Here is a 24,247-nt window from a genome sequence, read left to right on the forward strand (position 1 = left end):
AAATTCACTTTCAAAACTATTGTCTCTTGGTAAGACTGAAATATTTTGGAATATCATAGGCAACTTTCTTTATTAAAAAAAGGAGAAACACCTCAGGTAAAAGAACTCATTCTAGCCATTCTTTAGTTTTTCTGTTGAGGATGGGACTGACAGCCCACAGTCCCCTTCTCTCTCCCACAGTGAGTCATGTCACATAGCTCTTCTCAGAGGCTGGCTATGTTCCATCTTAAAACCAGCTCAGCTTTAGAATTAAAATAAAGCTGCAAGCTCAGCATTGTTTTCACAACAACAGACAGCTGCCTATATAAAAGCCATGCAGTAAATCAGCAGAGAATGGGAAACAGAGGTAAGGAACAACCAAACTACATATTTCATGAAAAAGAAATGTTTAACAAGCACTCTCATAATCGTAGGTGGCTTTGGATTATACCCTCTGCCTTCCACCATCATATTAAGGTAAACTGTGTTAGCCAAAGCAAACTTTCTAGGCTAGCATTTCTAACTGTTCCTTAAGCACATACTTGTTTCAGGAGTTCAAGCAACAGTTAGTTTGAATTATATAGACTATTTTGAAGACAAAATCTGACATGCATTATCTGCTTCTGAGTGCATGGCCTGTCTTTGCACTGTTTACAGGGGTTTGTAGGGAGAGCAAAGTGTTGAGACCCAGAAGACACTCAAGATATTTTTATTTTTAAAAAATCATCCAGGGCATTACTTTGTGAATGCCTGGTACATAGCACACTGCACTAAATTTGGTGCTGTAATAGTTTATTTCAGCAGTACTACTGAGAAATTCTTTAGCATATTTGTTATGTTTCATATAGTTTAAAATAATAATCTTGAAGAATCCTCAATAAAAAGTACTTGTTTCAACATGAAAGCAGTATTGTTTCTATTGTATATTGGAACAACATTGAAGACAACTGTTTGTAAAAGATCTATTGGGACTAATATTGTTAGATTTTGACAATGTAGGAATTCTAGATTTTCTGCTGATGGATGCATGTCAGACTCCAGCTGATGGTAAAGGAGATAATGCAGTAAAAACAGTTGATGTTAGAATCTCAGATTTCCCAAAAAAATAAATCTGCACAGTGCTGGAATTTCTGTTGTTACTGCATCTCTGATGGCTCTCATGATTCTCTGCTTAATCTATTTTGTGCTTTTCAGAAAAAAACTACATTGTTAATAAGAAACCTTTCATCTAACTGTTACACTGAATAACCTTTTTGGGTTTTTTTTCTCTCTATTCCTTGATTTATCCTTTTCAATTGCAAGTACTCAGTTCAAAAAATGGTCTGCTAGAGGTCAAAACAGCCCACTTTCCTATTTTGTCATAACTAAAATCTCTACATTTTTCCAGACTTACGTTGGCTCATTAAATTTTTTACATCTGAATCAAGGAAGTTTGATTTTGACTGAAGGTCTGCTAAAAGTGCAGCTGCATACTTAGCACAGTGCTGTTCTCTCCTTTACTGGGATGGATGAATAGTTTGAGAGTGAAATTAGATTTCAATGGAATCATGGTGTTGACCTCAAAGGAAAGAGGATCATGATCTAAGAGTAATGCATCAAAGTGATTCATTTTGTCAATCACAAGTTTTCTCTTTGTTTTACTGCTCTACCTCTGCACATGATAGAGCTTTCATTACTGAGGAGTTTTAAATGCTGTGTGAATTGAAACAGTTTGTCCTATTTACCGAGGAGATATCCTACCCCATTGCATTTTTCTTCTCTTGAGATCCTCTTTCTATTTTTTCTCATTCTAACCATCCATAAAACTGATAAATGGGAAAGGGAACAGAGACCAAATGCTGCACCACACAGCCTGTAACTCTCCAGTACTCCTCATGTGACCGCCTTGTTTCCCTGCAAGTGAAGATTTAATATTTAGGGAGGTAACAAAGAAAGAGTGTTGCCACTCCATACTTTTTAGCTATATTCCCTGTTGCTCTAAAATGTATGTCTTTATGGGGAGAGGATTTGAACTTCTGAGTTAAAGGACTTAAGCCTTTTGCATTTTCTGAGCTCTGCCACGCTAGCTGGTCCTTTTCTTGGGCCCATGAAATGCAAAAGCACAGGAGGAGCTCTCTCCAGAGTAAACAAAATGTGACACTGTGAGAGAAAAAAACCTTGCTCTTTTTAACATATACTATTCATATATTTACTGAGCAGGGATTTTTGCCTCCAAATTTAGTTTAAAAGTACCCAGCAGCTGGTGTGAATAGGACCATAATGTGCCCCAAGGGAAAATGTCTTTCCTCTTTGCATGGCACTGCTCTAAAATTGCCGAGGTTGGGTGCTACCTCTTAGAATTTGCTAAATCCTTCTGGCATAACTTATTCTCAAGATTTAAGAGTAAAGTACTTGTCAAACTGAGTAGAAGTCTTATTTTATTAACCTCCACCATTTAAATTCCAAGATTAGGATTTTTTTCAGTGACCCTTCCCAAAAGAGGAAGCTGTTTTTCTTTTTTAGGATGAGGACATTCTCTTCTTTTTTAAGATGTCTGGGGTAAACATCCTTCTAAAATTGCAAATGTACCAGCATTGTTGTCTTAGAATAGCTGAATTGACAAAAATAAGTGTATCTGAAAGATTATTAAATTCATTGTTATTATAGTGTTGGAGAGGGAAATCTTGCTTCTTGAGATTTTTTGTGCCACAACGTTTTTGCACCAGCTGTCCAACATTTCACAATTTTCTGGGAAATTAGACAGCTTCAGCATTGATGTAAAACCATGATGCTAACATTGGATCTCAGAACTGTCAAAATTTTGTTTTGTGATGCTGATTAATGTCACATAATCTCAAGAGAAATTTGAATTAAATTCATAATAAAGAATAGTATAAAAACCCACAAACCAAATAAATTCACAAAATCAATCCATAACCAAAAATTGTTAACACTTTCACAGTTTCATCCTATAGATCAGTGGATATAACTACCTTTATGATGCCTATCTAAAAGTCTTTTCATGGAAAGGACTAAAAGTTCTTTCAGCTACCATAAAAAAGAGAACATTAATATTTTAGCAAAAGCAACTGGAATTTTTAGTCACTCCTAGTAGTAATACAAGTAGGTCAAATACTTTGGTGGTGGAAGCTGTGTGCATACACTTAGGTGGAGAGCTCTTGACAGTACAGTATTTTCATGTTTAAAATTCCAAGTGCTAATTCGTACTAATTTGGTGCTGTAAAATTTGTCAGAATATAGATTTTATTGTTGTCCTTGGTGTCTTGAGAAACAGAAAGTATAAACATGTTTTTAAGGAAACAGAGACTTAATGCCAGATGTCATTCCAATGTGTTTATTTTCTTTTTGGCAGAAAGTGGTTATGAGTTTAATCAATGACATCATTCTCTTATGAATATTAGCGTTCAAACTCCGAAAAAAAAAAAGAAGTGGAAAAATCACAATACTGCTGAGTATTTTATATTGTAGTTAATGTTTTAGTAGCAAGATTTAATAGCTAGGGTGTTAGGAACCACGTCATCCTGTGCTGTGATTCTTTACCATTTTTACAAATGTAAGGTACACAACTCATTACTTAATCAAGGGTGAATTATTATTTATTTGCACATCATAGCTTAGGCGTTCCTCACAAACACATGCCTGCACAGAAACCTTTGCCAATACATTTGGAAACTCTTAAGACAGTTTACAAATTTTCCCTGCCTAGAACTCAATGTAGTTTTCAGACTGCTCAGCTTTTCTACAGGATACAGTAGTTACTAGGTAACATTTATTGACTCTAAACTGGTGTATACCAAGAGCTTAAGCATGGGCTTTGGTCTGCTGAAGCAAGCAGTTTACTAGAAAGAAGTGAGAAAATAGAAAAGCTTTTGTAGTTCTTGGTCTTGCTCTGCAAGAATAATTAATGTCAGCTGTTGAGAGACCTTCACTTCTACAAAGACTAGATTAAGATCAGTGACATTCCTTGTTGTTATTATTTATATTGCTTTTTCTATGTGTAATTTATAATTACATAGCTCAGCTCAGTGCAATAAATTCTCTTTTTGGTGGCCTACAATGCTGATCAGTTTATCTCTTCAGAAGTGATATTCCAACAGTATTTGGAAAGACCCATAGTGTTAGCTGCCCACAATTAGAGATTTTACATTTTAAAAATAAATCTTGAAATTAGCTCAGTTACTTTTCAACATAAAGCTACATATGGAATGAATTGTCTTGGTGGGAGTCTTGCATGATACCATGGTGATTCCAAAGGTCATCCTCTGGAATTTGGTATCTTTGGATGAAATTGTAGTTTGGACACTGATACACATTCTGTCTTACACAACTAAACAATCAAATGTAATTTGTTGATTAAGTGAAAATAGACATGTATCAATTACTTAAGCTTTCAAATTATTTACTGTTAGTTCTTATTTAACCATCTGTTTGTTAGACTTGCTGCATTTACACTGCAGTCAACTCCATTACATGCAAGCCCATTTGGATTCTTCCTTTACACACGTGGTATTTTTAACTTCTTAAGTATTTATTCTACATGAAATTTATATTAAATTTCATGGCCTTTCATAACAACTGGTATATATAAACCTTGAAGTATCTTGACACCTGTCTCACATGGTCTCAGTTCATTCCTTTTGCTTGCTCAGTGCCTCTTATGCTCATGCTACCTTGTTTTTAACTGGAATTCAGATGTGTTTATGTGTTTCTTAAACATTTCTATAAAGTAGAGCCCTAAATTGCTGGAGACATCTTGGTACTACAGTAATAGAGGTAAAAGAGTGAACTAAGTTTGAGGAAGTGATGAGTTCTTTTCAGAGTGTTTGGTTTTGGTTCACCATCTATGACACTCCATAGAGAAGGAGCTTGTTGGCTATAATCCATATTCCATGGGCTTAGGGAGCTTAGTTATGGGTCATTTCCCAGTTTGATATGCCAGGATTAAGGCATTCCTAGTGGTTTTGCTCAGAAAGAAAGATATGTATGTGCATATATATACACATATAAATTATTTTATTCTATATGTATATGTAGAATTCTTCTAGTTAAAATAGTTTCCTGTATGTAGAATGCTCATGCTCAGACTACTTTGAAAGTACAAATAAGATACAGTTAAGGATTGTTTTAACATTAAATAAATTATTTGAGAGTAAACAGAAGATGTCTTTATTGACAGTTTATTAATCTGTTGAAAGAAAACTATTTGAAGTTTTTCTAACTCTGGCTGACAACAGGTTAAAATATTTTAAGTGTGGTTACCATATCACATGGGAATTAAGAATATCTTTCAGTATTCTTGTCAAAAAACTGTGTTTGCATTTGGTCTGAAAATTGCTAAGTATTGCCATTATGGCTCTCATTTAAAACACAAAGATGTCCCTCCTCACCCTCTGAAAGGGCTAATATTTTGTATCCAGACACAGGTCACCTAGAACCTCTAAAATGAGCACTAAATGAAGAAATGGCTTTCTTACCTGAACAAATGTCAACATCTGAAAAACTTTTAAAGCCTTGTGGGAAGGGGCGAAACATATTAAGTCAATTGGAACTGTTAAATTAATGTTATATGTACAAATCCAAAATACTTCTTGTAAAATAAAAGAATCTCAATGTATAAATTATTGCAATAGGAGCCAGCTTTTCAGGGAGGGTAGCAGAAAACCACTATCACCCCCTCTACACGAATACACTTTCTTTTGTTAGAGGTTTAAGCAATTAATACCTTTTACCTGCCATGTTTTTTAGAGAACATGTTGTGGTTACATGGCAGCTGCTCTCTGGTTAACCCATGCTGCAGAAGGGCAGCATTACTCCCAGTGTCATATGAACACTGCCACCAGTGAAACCCAGAGTCCTTCACCAGTCTGGGAATCCCTGTGCAGAGCAATCGCCCTGCCTGTCACTTGCCATTCTTTCTCCTTTGTGACTTTCCTCCTTAAAAAGTAACATTAACTCCTTACTTTCTGAAAGAGGTGATATTAACTGTGCCAAAAGGTGGGTGCCTACAATCCCTCCCAGTATATGTAGAGGAGTAGTGAGGAGACGCAGTATTAATAATATTGAATAAATCATCATTTATTCTTTGACTGATAATTGTGATCCAAGAGGCAAAGCTTCTGTTGCATGTATTCCCAGTAAGTCCTTGCTTTGCTCTACACGGTGCTCCAGTGATAAGAGTTGCCTACTACCTGGTTTCCTTTAGATGCAGGATCTGGTTTCCAGTGTCTGCTTCTTAAGGAGATTGGTACCACCCTCATAAAAAAAAAAAAAATTTGTTTAGCTTCTTTCTGGTTTTACTTGTACAGGATAGGCTGTCATACATGAAATATGTTTTTAAAAGCACTTTTCCTACATGGCAATTGTCTCCAATAGCCTGTACAAATGTCATGGCTTATTAACCCACAGAAAAATGGTATGCATTATTTTGGATCCAACAAAGTGGAGGAGTCAAGAACTCTGGGCAGCAGCATCTTTTATATTGGAAGGCAGGGACTTGTAAGCAGTGCCTTTTAAGATGTTGCTTTGTGGTCACAGGTAAGCAGTATAACACTGCAGATTCCTTTAGTTCATCTTTTTGCCTCTTAACTACAGAAATCCCATTAGCAATGCCCATTCATCAGCCTCCTGATAGACAAGTTAATTATCAAGGCTTTGCTGAATACTGAATCAAGTGTGTTTTTGTGGTGTTAAGTCTCTGCTAATAAGCTCATCAATTTGATGTTAATTGCGTGTTACTGGCAGGCAAAGTCATATATGAATAGAGATGGGGAAGTAGACAGCTCCATTTGAATTCTAGCATTTTATTTTGTATCAATTTCATTGACTATGCTACTCATAGTTATTAAAATACTATAAATTGTTTGATTTGATAAAATTTGATAAAAATACTTGTTTGGTGTACTTTTTTTTAATGCTTTCAGTCAAAATGGTTCACTCAGCTTGTCATAGGCTAGGTAGGAAAGGCAAGAGGTTTTTCGTGAGATATGTAGGATTTCTTAGCTAATAATTGTAATTGGATATTGCCCCCTTTTTAAAGCCAGACTGTGTTTACCTTTGGATTTTTTGTGCTTTCACTAACTATACTGCAGTCTTAAAGGAAATGAGCATTGCCTTGTTTTTACAGCCCCTGTGTCCTCCCTCCCAACAGATACTGTTGTAATAATAATGAAGTCAACACCACAAAGCACAGTGTATAGTGAGAACTTTATTCATAGGAACTGCTTATCATAGGGTTTCTTAGCTCAAAGGCAGTAATCACCTATTAAATCTCTTATCTGCAAACCAGTTTGATAGTGCCAGCACTGTATATGTGGGTTTGAGTGTGATTATATTAGTCTGTCAGTTTGGTTTTCCTTCCTTTGGAGGATATACTTGATTATTTCCTACGGACTGGCAAGCAAGAAGAAAGTAGAGAAACAGCACAGTTGAAAGCTAGTGGAAAACTTTACTGTGGGCAATATCCAAAATTAACAGTGGGGCTGCCACTGTTTGTCTCCCCACGTTAATGAGTCCTATTAACTTTCAACAGGCCCCCCACACTTCCTTGGGTCAGATATTTCTGAGCACATGGATCATGCATAGACATAGAGGTGCATTTTCAGCAGGAAAACAAGTATATTCTTTAATTTGATTTTGCTTATTTGATGAAAAACAAAGTGGTGCTAATTTTCTGAGTTTTCAGGCCAACTAAGATCAGGGTGGTCTAGGACTTAACTTCTTTTTCTGACTTAAGATTTTGTCTTTTATGTGGTGAAGTGAAACTGGCAGTGTGTTGGAGAACTCACAAAACTGTTGTTTTCAATGAAGACCCCTCTGCCAAAGGAAGCTACACAAAAAGACACTAGTACACAACAAGCTGATTGTGGCTGGTCTAGCTGTGGAGCCATGGTAGAGTTTTTTTCATTATAAATTATAACATAATTGTTTGTATATATATATATATAGACTTGCTTGCTATTGTTTGCTCATTTCCAGCAAAGAAGGCAGGCTCAGCTCTCCTTCTCTAGGTTAGAAAAGCAAGTCATGTTTGAAAGCAGCATGCTGATTTGGCCAGCAAAACACTAGTGGAATTTTACCTTTGCAGTAGGTAATGGAGAATAATTTTTAAAATCAAATCTGGCTTGCCACTGCCTGTATAGTACTTACTGCCAAGCATGAGTTTTCCTGGGAAATGAAAAGAGATTTTCCTCTAGGGGTTGTCTTTCTTTAGGTTTTCTCCAGTTCACATCTCTTCAGCTACCAGTTACCTTACATTGCCATGAGGTTTCTTTAGGGACTCTCTCTGTCTAAAAAGATGCCTCTTCAGAAGCCTCCCTATTTCATTCCATGGCACCATATTTGAGCAGAAGAACATTAAAGTCAGCATACCATAGACCTGACAAAAGTGCATTTAACAAGACTGTAACAAGACTGCTTGATTCTCATTTGTATCCCACCTTCCTCCAAAAAGCAGAAGGAAGTATTTGCTCCATACTAGAAATTACCTGCATTTCCTATTCTGAAGCTTCTGTAGCATTGTAGTCTCTGTTTACTCTTTTGTCTATTTAATAAAAATGCTTTGTTAAATAAAAATGTGGTAGGCATGGGAGAAAAAATTAAATTTCCTTCTGGATGTTTCCCCTGCACCACCTCATCCCAGATTGTTTGCCTTTGTGTACCTTTAAAACAAATAGCATGTGGTTCTGTGAGTGTTCTGTAATTTAAAGTAGTGGTGTTGCCTGCAGAAATGAAGGGTACTGTGCACATGTAAAACTTGTATGGTATTTTCTAATGAAATATGACAGCCCATTTGTGCAGCTGTGTCTAATAAGGCATGAATACATTTAACTGCTGTTTATGTCCTCACACTATTTGTTTGAAGTACAGAAATGCTGTACATTCACATTAAGCAATTCAGTATAGAAATCTAACTTGGACTGACTATTGATGGGAAGTATTTCATGATTTTGTAGCAGGTTAAAACATATGGTAATAGTTACAATAAATAAATTACTTGGTCCATAAACCATTGCCATTCAGCACAACTGTCAGGTTGATGTAGGTTTATTCTTCAGGAAAATAAAATGTAGATAACAGATAAGTAATAAATTATAATCTGAGTCTCTGGGGAAGGGAAAAGTTTCAAATTCTTTTTAACGAGGGCACTTGGAAGAGAAGAGAAGGTAATGTGCCAGAGATGAGAAACTTTCCAAACATGACTTAATTCTATTCATCAGTTTTTCTTCTAGTATTTCTTCCCTACCCATCCTCAAGTCTAGGGAAATGAGATAGCTGCTAAGCCATAGGCAGCAAAGGATTCAGGCCTGTTTCATAGTTGCGTCTGATTTACCCTTGCATAGTACTGTTGCCTTTTCTGAAGAGAGCAGAAATATTCTTCTCGGATAAAAAATAATGAATGGAGCAGAAATGTTCTTCTCTGATAAAAAAATAAGGAGCATTTTCTTTCAGTTTTTAAAAATTGTCTCTGGCTTTATCTGAATTTCTTAACCCAGTATTCTTCTGCAACACAGAAACAGAGATAAAACAGTTGAGTTTGGGAAGACATAGATACTGTATTAAGATACCTGTAACTATTAATAGCTGTAGATATTAAATGTATCTGCTCAGAATATTGTTTTCCAGTAACAGTATCAGAGTGTGGTTAACATAAAGGATCCCTGAGGAAGACTGGCACAGATCCTCAACTGACTTTTTATTAACATATATTTTATTATGGCTTTGGTGTCCCTGGTGACCAGGCTCTCACTGGCATGATTTTTTTAAGTTCTGTTTGGTTTTGAAAGTATATTTTTAAAAATCATTTGTTCTTACATCTATTTTAACAGATACGGTTATGAAAAAAAATTCTGCAAGTCTCTGCTTGCATCCCAAACAAAGAATATTTAAAAAGCTAAAGTTCTTGGTATTATGTAGGACTAGTTAAAGTTCATTATCTCTACTGCACAGTAGCCTCAGCTGGACATAATTCTTCTGATTGTAACTATATGATAGATAGGAATAAATTTCAAAATATATGTTCTTGTACAAAAAAAAAAGGAAAAGAAAAAAAAGAAGTGAAAAGCTCTCTTAGCTTCCTCACTTAATTTGATTATCCTGTTTCTCTCTGTGTAGGTTTTTCCCCAGACTTTATTTTCTGACCAGGTTATCTAATTTCTGGAATTCCACAAAAAAATAGTCAATGCTCAACGAGTCAGTACACAACATTCAAGTTGAAACATCTGAATTTCACAGTTCTGGAGAGCCTCTAGAGCAACTCAGCACCTTCTGTGTCCCTTATCTACTGTTTCTCCAAGTTTGTCTTGGTGAGACCTTGGCTTCTGCCACAGCTGTAGGAAATCTGTGCTTTTTCTCTATCCCGTGGAAGAAAAGGCTGTTTGAGAAGCTACCTACTGTAGGAGAGAAATGGTTCACAACATCTTCTCATTGCCCCCACAGAGATGACAGCAGCTGCACAAGGACACACGGTGCTGCTGCTGCAAGGCAGTGTCACTCACTGGCATAGGCCAAGTTTGGCTTTGCATGCTGGTTTAGTTCCATCTGCAGAGTAGAGGTCGAACATACTGAAGACATACGTGCCCATATTTAATTTGTAGGGGTCTGACTGCAAGCATTGGCCACAAATGTATAGATTGGGAAGCCACCACGTGTTTTAGGGGAAGTCTGTTAACAGCTTGCAAAAATTCAATGTTTTGCTTTGGGTTCTGATTTCATACAATTTTTGAGCAACATGGAATGAAATTTTTTCTCTGTATGAATTCACCCATGTAAGATTATCGGTTTGAACTTCAAACATCAGCATCTGCAAATGGTTTTGTTGCCTCTGTGAAATTAATTGTTTCCTAGCCTATCACTGTGTGCATATGTGTTTTATCCATAGCCTGAGCAAGATCTCCTTCAGAAATGATCACTAGCAAAAAATGAATTGTTTCTTTAGTATCTGATGGGTAGACTTAGAGTAGTAAAGATAAGCATGGAGTGGTGTGCCTCTTCTCATTATATTTACCTTCTGTAAGTCAAAAGAGGAGACATAGTTTTAAGACATCACTGAAACACTCTAGCCTGGCACTAATTTTCTTATCATTTTCCTGCATGTGTTATTCATAGGAGTTTTATTTTCATAAAATACATAGAGGCAGAGGAAAGCTTTAAATCTTTTAAAATCTTTTAAATCTAACTCTTAATTGTTTTCAGTAAGTAATGGCACAGGAATGGAATTTCTTTACGTAAAAATACAAAAGCTAGATGCTCTCTCACACAGGGAGAAACATATTTCAAGCAGATGGGCTTTCAAATGAGGATGAAAACAGCAACTCATGGATGACCAGGTGCCAGGTTTTTCTGTCCCGAAGAACTAAAAATAATTTACATATTTTTGTTTTTAAAACATTTGCATGTCATCTTGGTGTGATTACTGGCACATGTTGTATTGATTCAACTTTATTGTCACATTATTCTTTCACATTCAAGGGTCACATGTGCTCCACATCTGGTGAACATTGAAAAGCCTTTTGAAAAGCATCACCATGTTTTTGTTCTTAGAAATGCTTGTGACAAATATCACAGTCTTGCATCTGCTTCTACTATTGGTTGCAAACAGGATGCACTAGGCTGTGCCTACTGTCCAGTTACAAAACCACCAAGGATAACATAATACATTTCCTGTTAGCTGAAGTGATTTACTGCTTGGCTATTGGTCCTTGTTCCTTGCACTAGAGTGACTGATAGGAATGAACTTTTTTATAGCGATTCATGCTAAAATATAATCTTGCTTTTAAGCAGAGCATGCTCTAAAAACCACTAGCCTAGTATTCAATGTCAAAAGTCTCCAAGAAACTACTACTTAAAACATTCTTGAAAACTTTCTGGGAAAAAAAAAGGTTGAATGTTTTCTGATAGATCTGCCAGTGCAGTTCTGTTTGGTACATTGCTCAGTGCATTCTGTAGTGTGGCTGCATGACTATTTACCACGCTTCATGACAATGACGCTGCATTTATCGTGAACATCTGACAGTGTGAAGTACACTCACTGTGAACTCCATCTGTTTAGAATGTTCGTTTCCCATACCAAACCAGTTGCATGCAAAGAAGATTGCAGTGTGCTTTTGGCACATTATTTTTTATGTAGGGCAAAGTTAGACATTGTGATTAGCATCTTCTTGTGTTTCACCCTTAGGTGCATATTATATAAAATCTCATTTGGAGATACCTAAACCCAAACCTGAAACATGTTTAGTTGGGCTTAGAATGAAGAGAAAATATTCTCTTGACTCAATAATGACCTTCATTTCTCTTTTGGGACTTGACTTCTGACACAGAACGAAGGCCAAAATAAAACCCAGACTGAATGAGGGCCCTGACTTAAACCTGCTTTTAATTAAGCCTTGTAAAGAAGCTTTTCTGCTAAAACTCTCAGGTTGAAGAGTTCATGCAAGAAAACCTCCCTGTGGCTTATGAACAGCCAAAGTGGGGACATTCAAACATACATTTTTGCATAGTTTAATCCAGAAAAAATGCAAGTGAGAAAGTCCATATTATTTCTTTAATGCAGTTTTTATCAGATCACTGCTTCTCCAGTTATTTTCTTTTTTCATTGTTCTGTGTGTTTCAGTTAAAACTTAATGCTGCTACAAGATGTTTTGATATTAACAAAAATGAAAATGAAATTGTTTTGGTTTCCTTTTTTCCTAATTGCACATAAATCTGGCCCAGTTCAGCTGGACACAGTTACAGCGTGTTAGACATGTAATACACATTTCAAATCAGAATCCTTGTGCCAAGGCAAAGGTCAAAGTAATTTTCATGTTTGTTTGTTTTTAAAGGGATTAAATAAATGTAGTTTTACCACAAGGAAACTGACAGCGTCCATTGCTCACTTAGGGCTTTGAAGTCCACATTTTAATGGGAGAGGACAATCCTGTCTGGATCAGTGGCAGGGATAATTTCAGAAGTAAAGGCTGTGTGTTTTCTGTGCGAAATGATGCTCTTTGTGCAAGATGTCTGCTAGATCACTTACACTATCAACCCCAGACAAGAGCTTATACCACATTAAAATAAAACTGTGGCTTCAGTGACAGGCTGTAAACAAAAGGGGTGGGATACAGTTAATGGCAGCAGTATAGTGCTAAAGAAAAATAAATAATTCCCTTTTACTTGCAACTGGCAAATGCCCAAATGCTGAAACATCATCAATCATCCTTGATGACTAGATGAGATCATAAACTGAACGAGGAAAAATAAAGTTGAATTTAACTTAAATTGTGATTGGCACAGTAAAAATTAACTTTCACCCTAAAAAATGTTTTCTTCTTCCAAAACATTTCTAATTGCCGCCCTTCCCAACTTTTCCCCACCCATTGCAGAAGTTCCAAGTGCTCCTCAGTGTTGGTAGTGTCAGCCTTCCATGTCTGTTTCAGCATGTGCTTTTAGGTTTTTTTTGTTGAGAAGCAAGCTGCTTTTGCATTTCTTCCAAAAAAACATCTTAAGTGCAGTCTTTATATAAATACTGAACATCATGTTATTCATAACCTCATAATTCACCAGTCTAGCAGCTGAATAATGTAGCAGGCATAGAAGACTGAGAAGCAAAGGATGTTATACAGACCAGGAGAGTCATTCTGACAAAAATCTGTTGGGGAAAAACTTCCTGAGAAAAATGCATCGAGTTTCTTTTTCAGTTCCTCACACATTACAGTTTATTGTGAACAAAATACACACTCTAGGGAACAGTTATGTAGTGTCAGAAAAATTGACTTGGTATTTTAATTTTTACAGCTGTTTGTGTTTTGCACCATGATTTTTTAAAAAGTATCTATATCATATCCGTGGAGAGAGTTGTTTGTTCTTCATGAGTGGATAGCTTTAAATATAAAAATTAAGTTCTGGAAAGTTTGAGACTTGGTAGAAATAATACTAAAATTCCACCAATAGTGTGAAACCCTGACACTGGATCTGGCAGACTACAACATTTTTTAAAAGATAAAGCAGTGTATCACAAATATTGCAGCCAGGCAAGTATCATTACTGATTTTTTGAAAAACATCAGATGGGACTGGAAGAATCCGTTTGACACTGATTTTGATAAGCAATAAGCAAGGAAATGTTGTAGTTTTAGACCATTGGTTTAAAGGCATTGTTGCATCCTGGCTATTTATGGCACATACCAAGTAAATTGAGAATATCAGTCTCATTCTTAGGGGTCTAATTGATGCCAAATTGGCAGAGATTGAGTAGTATGGGAGCTCAGGCTACCCCCTAACCTCCTGAGCTTTTGCATACTTACTCTATCAGTTGTGTAGATAAGGGCTTTTGCTTCACCATGCTATCAATCTGGTCTTTGCTCTAAGATGAAAACTTTGAATTTAATTATGTAGCATGGGCTTGGGTTCAGCCCTCTCCTGTGATATCAGATATGTAAAGGTCTGATGGTAATTAGTGTGTATTACTTGTGAGTGTTGGGAACAAAAAATGTGAGCAATCTTTTCGATATATACACTGAGAGATTGGATTTTTCCCTCTTAATAAAATAAAAAGGCATAAATGCTGACTTATAATTGCTCTGATTATGTTGTGTTAAAATGGTGGATCAGTCATGCTGTTTGTTTATTTATTTGCATAATAAGATTTGGGGGGAAATCCATTCTAGACTGAGTTAAAATTCTGCCAGCATATGATGATGCCACGTTATTTTATGTGGAAAGAACTGTAAACTGAGAACTTGTGATTTTGAAGGAATGTCTTTCAAAGGCTCACTGCTCATTGCAGCTTGGAGGGATGCAGCCAAAGCAGTATTTTAACTTTTTTTTTTCCCCTGTTATACATGTCATTTTTTTTTGTCTGTGTTGGCAGGAGGCTCAGTTTGTGGATAGATGTTCATCCTTTTGTACATGATCACATTCATGTAATCATTCTTGCCAGAAAGTGGAAACATAAGTACAGAAGATTTTGAGACACCCAGAGTAGCTTTTGTGGACGTGGAAGATTTAACAGTAGTTGGTAGGGCTGTCTCAGTGGCCAGGGTAGGAGCATTTGGATGTGAGAACTGTGGGCTTTGTGGCAGTGCTCTGCTGTTGTCAGGACAGGGAAACATGACTGCCACACACTAGGGCCACATGGCCCTTCTAGGGCCACAGTGTCTTTTGAAAGGACCAATAGTAAAGGTTAATTGTAACACATTGTTCTGGAGTATTTTGTTTCAGTTTTGCTTTACTGAAGTTACCACATACGTTCCTGGAGTGGTTTGATGTAGACATTTAATAACCTTGTCTTCTCAATTCATGGTATAGTTAGATGAGATATCTGGCTAGTGAAACGTGTGACCTAATTCAAGACTGAGAACTGGTGGACTCCAATTCTCAGTTATTTTGCAGTTGGCTCGGTGTTTGCTACCCTGTGCTGAAAAGAGCACAGAGGGTTGTGCTGGTTCCAAGGAGAACTTCTTACAGCTGAAAGCTGAGTCAGCTCTTGCAAAACCCATTGATACCTCAGTCTCAGGATAAAGAGTGAGTTTGGAACATCCCAGGATTCCCAACATTTTTCAAATCAAGAAATTTTACCCATTGTTTTGCCATTGCCATTAGCAAAGTTGCCTTTGCTGTGTGGTTTCTACATTCCTGCCTGCAGCATCAGAGCCTGTTCTGAATTTTGTGGCCATGGCACTAAATATTCTACATTTAATCACACTCTTTGCTGAAACGGCATGAAATACTGGCTTTTGGAGGTTACCCTTGCTCTTTTCAGGATGTTTGGGTTATTATTGGTCATTTGACTGTTGATCAGTTACCTACTAGTTATTCTCAGGCTAAATGTTTTGCTTTTAGTGCAAATTTTCTGTTGCTCTGTGCCTGAGGATTTTAATAGCTTCACACCAAAAGTTGGTAGATCCATCTGTTGAAGGATAAGGGTATGCTCTGGAAGATTAGTTACAAGTATAACCTTCAGGCATCCTCCATGAATTCAGCACTTCAGTTTACTATAAAACATTGTTCCTGTAGTAATCTAGAACTTTAGCAAGCTGTTTTTTTGGTAAAACCAGTAAGAATTAGTAACAGAGATTTCAGAATTTTTTTCCTGACAATAATTTTTTCTTTCAGTAACAGCAAATATGTATTTTTCATGTCCCTCACTTTACCCACGTGTACTAAAAGGTTGCAAGTTTTAAATTACCACTAAACTAGTAAAACAATCATTCTTATTCTTCAATGATCCTCTGGGAATCTGGTACCAGAAAGAAAGATTCCAGGAGCCAGCTCTCCTGCAAGAATGAGGAATTCTGATTGCTTGTTTCAGAGTATTTGTCCACCCTGTGGACTGGTTCGAGGGTCAAGATCTGGCAAAGACATTTCACTCCCAAGGGAAGTAGGAGCTATTGAGGCCAGTGGGTAAATTTAAGTAGCTTCATTTTTCTTTTCTAATGCTTCTGCCGAGGATCATCTAAGCCCTCACAAAAGTTGTGCTAAATAAAAGGAAACTGTTGCACTTTAAGTATACATTTGCCTTTAGTGGCTAATGGAACATTCACATCATCTTTCATTTTGGACATGAAGTATAGCAACTTCTGGTTTTTCTTCAAGGAATTTGGTTTGTCGGGGAAACATCTGGTTTATGTAAATGAGCAGGGAATTCGATACGCGAGAAGATGATTGCAAAATAGCATCTACGTGTTCTCTGCATCAGTCATTCAGTTACCTTTTGCAAAAATAAACAGCTATTACATCTGTAATTGCTGTCCCTTTTTCAGTGTGCCGTGCTAATGAGCGTTTTGCTCCTGTGAATTTAAAACAAATTAAAAAAAAAGAAAAAAAAAAGAAAAAAAAAAAAAAAGAGAGAGAGAGCTAAGCAGCATGTCGGCAGCAGAAAGGACGTAGCAGGATTTTCCTGCTGCTGGGACGCGGCTGCAGAGGCCGAGCCCAGCCCGGATCAGTTTGCCAGGCGGCGGCTCCGCGCCCGCCGCGCTCCAACAGCGCCACCTGCAGGCCGTGCCCGGAGCGCTCGGGCCGCGCCGCCGGGAGCGCCCGGCGCCGCCGGGAGCCTGAGGGCTGTCCGGCCGTGGGGGCCTGTCCCCTCGTGGGTCTGTCCCGTCGTGGGGGCCTGTCCCCTCGTGGGTCTGTCCCGCCGTGGGGGCCTGTCCCGCCGTTGGGCTGTGCCCCCGTGAGGGCTGTCCCGCCACGGGGGCTGTGCCGCCGTGGGGGCTGTCCCGCTGCTTCGCCTTCCTCATCGCAGATCCCGGGCCGCGCTCCTCCTGCGTGTTGGGCTGCGGCCCTGCGCGCCGGCCTCCTTGCACACCAGCAGAGAGGTTCGCGCGCTTCTCTTTGCTCTTCTGCATAAAGCGAGCTAGAAATTCGCCTTTATGAATTGAAACACAGAGAAACAGTTCTGGTGTTAAAGTTTAATTATTCTTAGTTCAGCTTTGCTCCGTCTCGGCCATGTTTTATTAAAATTATTTTGGTGGCGTTTCTCTTCCATGTTTTCTGATGTGGAAAAACAAATCGAAACCCACTTATCACATGAATCATTGTTAAAGTCAGCAGTAGTCCTCTGTGTAAAATCTGCGAGTAAAAGCCGGGAGGATGGGGATTAAACCTGGAGCACATTAAATTAGTTCCAGTCTATCCCAAGCAGGCCCTGCATTGCTTGCTTAGGCAGGCAAAACGGAAACAGGCAGTTTATAACGAGGCTGGTTTAAAAACCGTGGGGTTCATTTGAAAAAGATTTATATCTCTCACTTATATAAACATTACAAACGTGGGCTGCAAGCAGGAGGCAAATCTTTATCAAAATCTCTTTAAGAGCTTTTTCATTGTGAATAAAATGGACAGCGTGTACTCTTGTTTGAAGATTCGCCAATATCTGTACACTGATCTCTTCTCGATGCTCTTACTAATTAAAATATGACTCAGGGTAGAACAGAGAGACCACCAAGCAGTAGTTTGCTAGGATCTGACAGAAGTGGCCGTGACTGAGGTGGCAGAGGGACGTTATTTGGAGGTGGGAGAAGAGATTGTTCTGAGACTAGTTTAGGATTTTTGTAGTGGTTATAAAAAAAAGGAAAGGTGAAATTTTAAATAGAAACAACTGTGTATACATTTATCTTCACCCACCCCCTTCCCATGCTGCTTTTCTTGCACAGTAGCAGAGACATTTTGTGGGCTATATGATCTTTGCTAGGGCCTGCAGCACTTTCTGTTGGGAAGATCAAAATGCTTGCTCCACAAAAACTAGAAATAGTCTGGAATGTGAGGGTCCCAGGTGATGACTGGAGTGCTAACTCACATGGTAACATTTCTGGGTAACTTAATTGTGATGATGTTGTTTTGAAAAGTTATTTTTAGGAGTAAACGTGCATTAGTGCAGTAAAAAAATTATTTTTAGTAATAACACAGTTATTTCTAGCTGTTGCAATACCATTTTACTTCATTTAGGGTACATTATAAGAGTCGTTCAGATCCTGGATTTAACAGAAAGTGCTTTTCATATTTCATTTTGATGTTAATAAACAGTGTCTAAAAGAGCTTTGTAATACTAGTCTGCCTTCCCAAATATGATCTGAGGCTCAGAGAAATGATTTAAAGTATTTTGTGCCTTACAATATATAACAAAGGTACTCTGGATTCTCTCATCAAACTAGGGTGTCTCAGACCTCCCTTTTTTTTGCTGCAGTGGTGTCTCCATACAGAGTATCACTTATGACCCAGAAGTCTGATTGTCATGTCCTGAGAGCATACTGACAGATGGCTTGTTAGAAAAGTGGAGTGCTGTGGAGTGATTTTAGAATTTTCTAGTAGTACTTTAAGAAGAAATTTGGATTTTTCTGCTGTTATAGTAGTATGAGTATGCTACAATGGTAAAGGTTGGAAGCACTCCCTTCCCGAAGTGTGGGGAGCCAGATAAGAAGGAAAGAAATTATATCAAAATTCTCTTTTGTAAGACCTGTGCAAGAGAGACTGTGAGATACACAGACATACTTATACTGGCTTTTGTAGAAAGAAGCCAGTTGATGGTGAGCTCTGTCTTGTGATAACTTGATGGCTATTGATGCTCACACTAAATAGGTTACAGGGGACTCAAGTCTGCCTGTGTTGTATTGGCATCAGCATACCATTACTCATAATGTATGTGGGGGCTGTAAAGGGAATTCTTAACTACACTGAATGTTATTTCTCATATCCAGGCCTCAGCATCAGGCTATCAGAGCACTCAAATTAGTGTTTGGTAGCATGGGAAGCTACCACTGCTTACAGGTGTAGAAAGGCAAGAAGCTCACATTTGGACTTGGAGCTGAGCATTGGTCTCTAGAGGATCAGTCTAGTGCTGACCACTGGGCCAGGAGTCCTTTCTTTGCTACCAAAAATCACAATGGGTAACTAACTGAAAAACATCTTGGAACCTCACCTTCTAGCATGTACAGCTGAATTTGTGGGGGTTTTCTTTCTTTATTGGAAAGGTTTGGGACTTTTTTTATATTGAATATAATAACCACCTTTTGTTGCCTATTAATGGAATCTGAATTGTGTTGTATTTCAGGACATGTTGGTACTCTCCTAAAATAATTTTTAAAATGTAGTTAACATAAAAGTAGCTTAAGCCAGAACTGGTCTTATCTTTAAAGCGGGATATTTTTTTTTCCCCTAGTTAAAATGAGGTGGAATTTATATTTGCCCACCTCTTTAGAGTGAAACTTGGAACATAAATGCTTTCTGCATGAAGCAACTAGGAAATATATATGAAAAAAACTGAAAACTTCTGAAGTCCTTAAATGTTTGGAATGGCATGCATGATTTAAGTGGTTTTAGATATTGGGACCAGATGTCCTATGCTCCAGTGGTCTCCTTTTGTGCAAATGGGATTTCATGAGGGATAGCTATGCTGACTCAGGCGTTTGGCTGAGTGGGAGGGAAATCCCAGGCGGACAGAAAATGGGATGGTTTTTCTACTTGTAGCTCATGCTGGACAAATGGATGGGGAGGAGGTGTGGCAGGAGCAATCCCGGCACATGGCCAGGATGCCCTCACATGGCCCTTGCAGCTGGCACTGGGAAATCAGTCTGACAACTTTTCCATCCAGAGCAAGGGGCCAACAGCAAAACCCCTGCCAGTGCCACCCAGCTGGCCTGGCTCCATATGGGGATGATGGGAATGGTGAAAGGAACCAAAAGAGGAGAGGACTTGCCACATGCCAACCAAAGGAAGGACATGTGGGCCAAGAGGCAAAGAACATCATGACTGACAAGCAGGTGTTGCATGTACTCTCTAATAACAAGCATCCTAAAAATTCACAAACCCACAGCAGCCCTGGCTGTGCAGTCTGCTCATCACTGCAGGTGAATACCAGCACAGAAGATTCCTGCTCAGCTAGGGAGCTTAAGAAACAGTTTGTAGGTGGTTGAGTTAAATTGTGTTTGAAAAGAGAACTGTTAGTTTCTAGAACAGGAAAGCATTTCCAAGATGGGATGAGAAGACTAAAAGAGTGGGATTTCAATAATGTTTCACTAGAAATGTCATTTTGCCTATGCCTGTATTTCACTTGATGTTTAATATTGTATACATGCTGAGTAGTTTTTGTTGCTGCAGTTCACACATTTATAGGGAAAAAAAATGTACTTTTCTTTGGAGTATAACTGTTCTGCCATCTGCTGCTCTCTGAAAGATGGTAACCTGATTAATTTTTCATGGTGCTAAAAAACTGGACAGGAAAATTATTAACCTGATGCACTTCATAGGATGGAATGAGATATGGTTCTATAATTAACTTTATTTTATTCTCCAACCTGAAGAGAGGAAAAAAAGGTTCTTCCATGTGCAAATCATGCTGCAGTGAGTGTCCTCCAATGAAGATGTTCTGTGAATGAAAGATTCCTTCCACACACAAAAATGAACCAGGCATTCTTAAGTTATAAACTTATACATATGACATCTGCCTTTAATCACCATGAAAGTCTGAATCCTGCTTGAAGCATAGTGAGCCTTGTACAAGGGCTAGAAATGTCAGTACTCTATCGTGATAACATTTACTGTACTGATTAACGGCTGTGGTGCTTTGCAGCAGAACGATAATCTCCCTTTTTGTGTCTTTGTGTTGCCATTGTGTCTCCTTCCTGTGGTTCCAGCTGGGCCTGTGGACAGGGCAGTGGGATCTCCTCTGCAAACCTCCCATGTCCATGTATTTTTATGTATTATGTCTTTGTCTCTCTGCAAACCAAGGTGTAAAATATTTCAAATACAATGCAAAACATTTTCAAATTAGCTACTGCTTAAATTTCTACAACAACGTGCTCTGGTACCTAGTCTCATACAACCATCTCATGCAAGTTGATGTTTTAAATGTCTTTCAAGTTTCTTGACATCAAGGAGTTTCAGTCACTAGTACTTTAGTAAATTCCAACAGTTTTTGTTTTAGTGTAGATTGTCTTAGTGGTAGATTTTCACCAAGTTTCTTTAATCTCAGGGGTACTGCAAAATGGGGTATGTTCTGCTCAAGATAGTACCCCTATTCAGCATATTTTATGTAAAAGTATGATCTCTAAGTATCACTAAAAAATACCAGGTGTACATTGGGCCCAATCTTAGTTGAAATCATTATTTGAGTGATGCTTTGGTGCAAACTGGCATTGTGGCTTGTGGCAATGTATGATTGATATCCTGGTTGTCTGTTAATATCAAGCTTCTAGGGAGAGAAGTTGACTGGATTTATTTTAAAAAGTTTGATGGTAAGATAACACACTTAAACACAGAAAGCCAGAAAACAAATGTCTTTCAGATGGACCCAAACAGTCATGCAGGCTCCAAACTCCTTTTGTTTTTCATTTGATAGGACTGGTTTTGCCGTTTTACCCTCATCCCCAGCCCTCATTTTTCATTTCTGGTACCAGTGTCCACCGTGGTCTGACCCATCACAAATGTCTGGAGGTTTTCCTGCAGCTCTGAGGAATTTCTGGAACATTTGATGGTAGATTAACATAGGACTGAAGGAGGAGGCATAAAAGGAAGATTTGAGAGAAAAGAGATGCTAGAAAAGGCAAGAATGTGAAGGAAAAGAACAAGATGGCCTTGTTTTGACTGTCAGTCTGCTTTTCTGACTCACTGCATACAGCCTTCACAGCATGTAGTGCCTTCATCCTTTTTGCTGTTTCTGAAGTGTTTTTCCCTCACAGTTCACAATTCCTTTCACTGCAATCAAGAACTGTGCTAACAGTTCTCCTCGCCAGATGTATTTAATGCACAATATTCTGTTCCATGAGACCACTGAGTCTGTGCTTTCTGCTTGTTTTCTGCCCTTTCACCCTCAAAAGTCTTTGTGAAATATGCACACCACTTGGAACATCCTCACCAACTTGAGAACTGGAAAAATCATAGTTTCAACTTCCCTCGTTCCTCATGTGCTTTTCTTCACTAGATTCAAGAGCTGTCTCATACTCTGAAATTTTCTTCTGTCCAAAGAGACATACATAAATTGTTATTCTTCCTTTTGGTAAGGAATTGTCTCCCACTATGAAATTTGCCCTTTCAATTGTTTTGTAACTCCTTTCAATGTTATCTCTAGTTTTTCACATCCTCTTAGAAATATGGACTCGGCACGATATACAGGAATTAATCCTGACACTGCCACATACTGTAGTAAACCTGCTTTCCTACTTCTGTCCCATGGATACTGTCTTTTATAGTGACATTGGTCCTTTTGCCTTGGCCTTGATGTAAGTATGTTTATTACGGATTGGAGCAAAAATGCAGTTGAGCTAGTTTGTTTAACAAAAAAAAGTTCACTTCTGCTCAAAAACAGCTGCCTACAGAAGATTAAGAGAAGTGGACAAGGTTATATGATATTCTCCCTGTTCCAACCATTATGAGTTCTGTAACAGTTGTGGGTTTTGTGTATTTACTAATATTTGATGGAATTTTTTCCCCCTGTGAGACTTCCCATCATCTTTGCGAGCCCAAGTAAGAATTTAGCAGCACAACAACATTTGGCAAGACGTTCCACATCTGAGCAAATTGCATGAGGAAATACCTCCATTTAATTTGCTCTTTAAACTGGCTCCTTTCCAGCTTTGCGTATTGCCTCTTTCTTGTTGTGGTGAGACAGAGTGAGCAGTCATTCCCTACCTACCTTCTCTAGTCCACTCATTATTTTTTTAGACCTTTTCTCTCTACTGGGTCATCTATTTTTCTAACCTGAATGATAACAGCTAGTCATCTAAGCAGGAATTCAAACCTTTTCTTTGTCCTGAGCATCTCCCAAATCTTTTTCAGTAATCATCTCTTGGGACAGAATCCCTTCCTTCTGCAGACATGATCTGCACTATTGAATGACCAAATTGGTTATACTATATTTTTCGTGATTTATACCCCTTTTATTTGTTTTCTAACCCTCTGGATTCTTATCCCTTGCTTTGAAAGCATGGTTGAATGCTTTCCCATTGTTTCCCTCGAAATTGATGAGATTTAACCTCATAGGATACTATGTTCTCTTTGTGCCCTTTTCTCAGTTTTGAACCCCTACCATGTTCTGGCAATTTTCTCAATATTCCAAGAATGATAGAAACAAACAGCTTCAAAAGCCATACACAAAAGATCCTGACATGCAGAGCACCAAGATCTTTTTCTGATACTGGTTTTATCTTGGCTGTGCCTGTATTCCTTTTTCATTCTGCTGACACTGTGTTTGCTCTGCTGATTCATGTTTTTACCAAGCAAGTCTGTAGAAGCTATCACAGCTAAAAGCTTTGACTGAGTAGGTTGGAAGTATTCCCTTTTTAACCTGCTGATGAGTCCCTCATGCCAGACATGAGTGATTTAAGTAAAATTCTCATTATTCTTGCATAGATTCATCTAATAAAACCCAGACTTATTAAATATCCCTTTTTTCAGTACGCTGGTGCTGCTGAGCCCCCATGAACCCATTAAAATATCTTAACACAGCTGTACATGTCAATGATTTCCAAAGAGAGAGGGAAAAACTGGACCATACCGTGTAATCATACATTGCCCAACAGCATAACTCACTACAATGAGGTGATTTTGGTGCTGTGGAAGAAGAGATATCAGTAGGCATTTGAATTTTCTTAAAATATCTAAGTCTTGCAGTACTGGCATAGTGACAGTATCTGCTTGTTGCAGCAGAAGAAACAGAAATAACTGAAGACATTGTAAGATTAAAAATAAGAAATTGTTGTCAAGCAACTGTGGTCCTCAGTGAAGACAGGAGAAATGTGTTAAGAAATCTTACTTATGTTGTTCAAAATATAGTTTCTTTTATGTCCTAAGGATATTAGTTAAAG

The 24,247-nt window shown here is 38.1% G+C and overlaps 1 protein-coding gene across 1 annotated transcript in view; it reads left to right on the forward strand.

Moving 5' to 3' along the window:
* The window catches only part of SCFD2 (sec1 family domain containing 2), a 187,284-nt gene that overhangs the window by 50,077 nt on the left and 112,960 nt on the right, over positions 1-24,247 (forward strand). The gene's annotated exons all lie outside the window — the stretch shown is intronic.

The sequence above is a fragment of the Agelaius phoeniceus genome, chromosome 4 (assembly GCF_051311805.1).
Source record: "Agelaius phoeniceus isolate bAgePho1 chromosome 4, bAgePho1.hap1, whole genome shotgun sequence".
Lineage (NCBI taxonomy): Eukaryota > Metazoa > Chordata > Aves > Passeriformes > Icteridae > Agelaius > Agelaius phoeniceus.